Below are 5097 nucleotides of genomic sequence, written 5' to 3' on the forward strand. Positions count from 1 at the left end.
GCCATGTGACACACACGGCTTAGCGACACGACCGTGTGTCATCTGAGAGTTTCCTAGTGTTTCAAGTCAATGAGGTACACGGCCTGACACACAGAGAGCTACACGATGTGTGATATGGACGTGTGACCCTACTCAGTGAGTCACACAGATGAGGACATGGCTGTGTGTCCTTTGTTCGAAAGTTACACGGCCCGGGGTGATGTCACACGGCCTTGTGACCCCTGTTTTCCATTTTTTGTACTTTTTTCTTAAACTTCCTATTTGTTTCAAATTAGTCCTGAATTGCTTTTAACCTATTTTTAGGGCCTAGAAGGCTCGTTTGAAGGACAAAATGTATATGAACATGTTTAGTTCATTTATATGTTACGATGTTGTATGATTTTTGGTTGATTGGTAATACTCTGTAACCTTAATCTGACGACAGATACGGGTTAGGGTGTTACAATCTAAGTATAAGTAATTTAGATATGAGACTCACTATCTTCTTTTGGGACCTACAGAGATTTGTCCTATGGTTGCAGGATTTATAGAACAAGGAACTTGAGGAGGGACAATGTCAAACTATGTTGGATCAATGAGCTCCGTTTGTAAAGAATCATGCACATTGGAATGGGGTCCCTTTAGAAACTCCGCAACAACATGAAATGGGTTTAGTAATTCAAAGTTAAGGAATGTAATTGATCTAAAACATTTATGTCATATTGATTAAAACTCATCTTTTTGAAATCGTGCATTGGAATTTTTACTTTTTATTTTTATTACTTAGTTAATTATTTTTCTTTCACAATCCCTGTAGGTACGATAACGCCACATTTACTTGTCACTTTATTACTTGTTGTGATTGTGTACACTTGCACATTTTCTGTCGTTCCAAGTTTTTGGCGTCGTTGTCGGGGACTGTTTTAAAAGTTATTATTTGTGAATTTAATAATTTTGCATTTTGGTTTATTTTCCAGTTGAATTTTAATTCCATTATTTGTCTATGATTGGTTTAGGTGTTTATGAGTATGGATAGAATTATCGACTTACTCCCCGTAGACCCTGAGATTGAATGTATTTTTCAACAAAGAAAAAGATAAGAAAATTAGAGAAGGACTGAAGAGATGAACTTCGAAAATTCGAATTAAGGAAATAGAGCAAACCATGCTCAGAATCCTATCCTTATTGTTAATAATAGGGATAAAGCACTAAGATAGTATGTTGTACCAGTGTTTCATGAGCTTAATCTGAGTATTTGCTGACCCGAAATCGAGGCACAACAATTTGAGCTGAAGCCAGTCATGTTTCAGATGCTTCAGACAGTGGGCCAACTCAGTGGAATGCCTATCGAAGATCCTCACCTTCACTTAGGATTGTTTGTGGAGGTGGGTGGTTCTTTCAAATTAGCTGAAGAACCTGAAGATGTATTGCAATTAAAGTTATTCCCATATTCACTAAAGGATAGATCCCGAGCCTGGTTGAACTCATTACCACCAAATTTCATTACCACATGGCAAGAGTTAGCAGAACGATTCCTTATGAAGTGCTTCCTACATACCAAGAATGCTAAGTTGAGGAATGAGATCACTACCTTCCATGATGAGTCTTTTTATGAGGCATGGGAAAGGTTTAAAGAACTATTACGAAGATGCCCTCATCATGGAATCCCTCATTACATCTAATTAGAGACATTCTATCATGGTATGGTAATGGATGCTTCTGCTAACGGTGCTCTCTTTTCTATGTCTTATAACGAGGCTTTTGAAATCATCGAGAGAATTGCCAACAACAATTACCAATGACCAACCAATCGAGTAGCATCTGGAAGACGAGTCACTGGAGTACATGAAGTGAATGCTCTCACTTCTTTTGCATCTCAGGTATCTCCGATATCCTCAATGCTTAAAAACTTTACTACTAATGTAAGGAAGGGCACTTGTTTGAAGAATGTCCATCAAACCCAGAATCCATGTATTACATGGGTAAGCAAAGCCAAAACCGAGGAAAGCAAGGACTACAATCTAATTTTTATAACCTATATTGGTGAAACCACCCTAATTTTTCTTAGAGTAACCAAGGGCCTGAAACTAGTAACACTTATGCACAACCTAGACTGACCCAACCACCTGCTTTTACCCAACAAGTTCAGAAACCAACTCAAGTTGAACCTTTCAATGGCTTAGAGAACCTATTGAAGACATATGTGGCAAAGAATGATGCCACTTTAAGAAATTTAGAGAATCAAGTGAGTCAACTTGCTTCTGAGCTTAGGAATCGACCACAAGATGCTCTGCCTAGTGATATGAAAAATCCAAGAAATCTAATAAAAGAGCATTGTAAAGCATTGACTTTGAAGAGCGGAAAGACATTAGAGTCTAACACTGTTGAAGTTGAAAACGAGTCAACTGATGCTCAAGATTCAATGGATGTTCAACCAAGTGTTGAAATCCCAACTTCATTGGAACCAGAATCTACAAAACCAGATAAGGTAACTTCTAAACCAGTCAATTCTGACAAATTAACAACTTCTTTAGATGAAGAATTGCCATAAATGAATTAGCTAGTTCAAGTTAAAAATCATCCACCACCTTACGCTTAAAGACTTCAAAGCAGAAGCAGGAAGTCCAGTTCAAGAAATTCCTAGATGTACTCAAGCAACTTCACATCAACATTCTGTTAGTATAAGCACTTGAGCAGATGCCTAATTACGTCAAATTCATGAAGGATATCCTGTCCAAGAAATGGAGACTTGGAAATTTTGATACGGTAGCTCTGAAAAAGGAATGCAATACATACTTTCAAAATAAACTACCCCCAAAGATGGACCCTGGAGGTTTTACCATACCTGGCAACATTGGAGCAACTTATTGTGGCAAGGCACAATGTTATTTGGGTGCAAGCATCAACTTAATGCCCATGTTCATATTTAGGAAGTTAGGGATAGGTGAAGTTAGACCTACTACGGTTACACTTCAATTAGCAGATCTATATTTAGAACATCGAAAAGGAAAAATAGAGGATGTATTGGTACGTTAGACAAATTTATTTTTCCTACTGTCTTTGTTATTTTAGACATTGTAGCAGATAAAGAGGTGTCAATCATCTTAGGAAAGCCTTTCCTAGCAACTGGAAGGACCCTTATTGATGTGCAGAAGGGCGAGCTTACTATGTGTGTTCAGGATGATCAGGTAACTTTTAATGTTTTAAGTCTATACGATTCCCTAACATGGTTGATAACTGTTCGGCAGTACATAAGTTAAAGGATTTAGTGAAATAATGAGACTCAGCTCTGTTGAGGACCCATTGGAACAAGTTTTGATGTCAGGCCCTCCAAGTGATGAAGAGGGAAGGGAAACTTAGCTTTGCTAGAAGCTAACGAGAAGGGATTTAGTCCGTAATCCCATTTTGAATCATTGGAATTAGAACGAAGATATTATGTTTAACCAAAAGTATCAATCGGGGAGCCACCTACATTAGAACTTAAGGTACTTCCCTCACACTTAAAATATGTTTATTCAGGTAATGTTTTGACTTTTCCTGTGATTATTTCAATAAAGTTCACTGAAAAGTAGAAACAGAAACTCATTTTAGTGTTGAAACAATTCAAGAAGACTATTGGATGGACAATATTCGATATATGTGATATTAGCCCATCCATTTGGATGCATAAAATCATCTTAGATGATGACAAGAAAGGGACAATTGAACAATATGACTAGGAAAGATCATTTTCGTTTGTCGTTCTTGGACCAAATACTGGATAAACTTATGGGGCTAGACTATTACTATTTTCTCGATGGTTACTTAGGCTACAATCAGATTACAGTAGCACCAGAGGATCAACACAAAATAATATTCACATGCCCGTACGGTACATTTGCATTTAAATTCATGCCATTTGGTTTATGTAATGCACCTGCTACATTTCAAAGATGTATGATAGCTATTTTTACTAACATGGATGAAAAGTATTTGGAAGTTTTAATGGACGATTTTTCAGTGGTTGGAGACTTTTATGATGATTGGTTAGCCAATCTAGCCAAGGTACTAAGGCTGTGCGAAGAAACAAAGCTCGTACTCAACTGGAAAAATGTGTCATTTCATGGTACGATAAGGTATTCTGGAGAACCGAATAACGAGACATGGAATCGAGGTAGATAAAACAAAGGTAGATGTTATCGAGAAACTCCCACTTTCAACATCTGTCAAGGGTTTTAGGAGCTTTTTAGGACATGCCGGATTCTACCAAAGATTTATCAAGAACTTCTTCAAAATCGCTAAACCCTTATGCAAATTATTGGAGAAGGACACGATATTTAATTTTGATGAAAAATGTTTGAAAGCTTTTAATGATCTGAAGAATTCGTTACTTTCAGCACCCATTATCGTCACATCGGATTTGGATTTTCCATTTGAGTTGATGTGTGATGCAAGTGACTTCACGATAGGAGCTGTGATGGGCCAGCGAAGGAACAAGTTTTACGTCCCATCTACTATTCAAGTCGAACTCTGAAGGGAGCTCAATTGAATTATACAATAATAGAGAAATAGTTAATTGCTATTGTATTTTCTTTTGACAAATTTTGATCTTATCTTATAGGTACCAAAGTGACTATCTATACGGGTCATTTGGTAATTAAATATTTACTTGATAAGAAAGATGCCAAGCCGAGATTGATCCGTTGGGTACTTCTATTCCAAGAGTTTGATCTAGAAATTCAAGATAAAAAAGGGGTAAAAAAACAAGTAGCAAATCACTTATCTAGATTGAAGCTGGAAGAAGGAAATTCTCCACTTATACCTATTCAGGAGACATTTCCAAACGAGCGCATACTTAAGGTAAATCATGTCCATAATACCCCTTGGTTTGTTGATTTTGCTAACTATTAAGCTTATGGTTTGATGTCGATTGATATTACTTATCAACAAAAGAAAACGATTCTTCACGATGTGAAATACTATTTCTGGGAAAAGCCATACATGTTCAAAAAGTGTGCACATCAAATGACCAGGAAATGCGTGGCAGAAAATGAGGTACAGAAGATTTTATATCATTGTCACACGACTTCAAGTGGGGGCACTTTGGAGATACATGTACTACGGCTAAAGTATTGCAAG

General features: G+C 37.0%; 1 pseudogene; it reads right to left on the reverse strand.

Annotated features, from left to right (window-relative positions):
* Positions 1-1547: 1547 nt before the first annotated feature.
* Positions 1548-1645, reverse strand: LOC128035120 (small nucleolar RNA R71; annotated as a pseudogene).
* Positions 1646-5097: the final 3452 nt, after the last annotated feature.

This window comes from Gossypium raimondii, chromosome 11 (assembly GCF_025698545.1).
Source record: "Gossypium raimondii isolate GPD5lz chromosome 11, ASM2569854v1, whole genome shotgun sequence".
Taxonomy (NCBI): Eukaryota; Viridiplantae; Streptophyta; class Magnoliopsida; order Malvales; family Malvaceae; genus Gossypium; species Gossypium raimondii.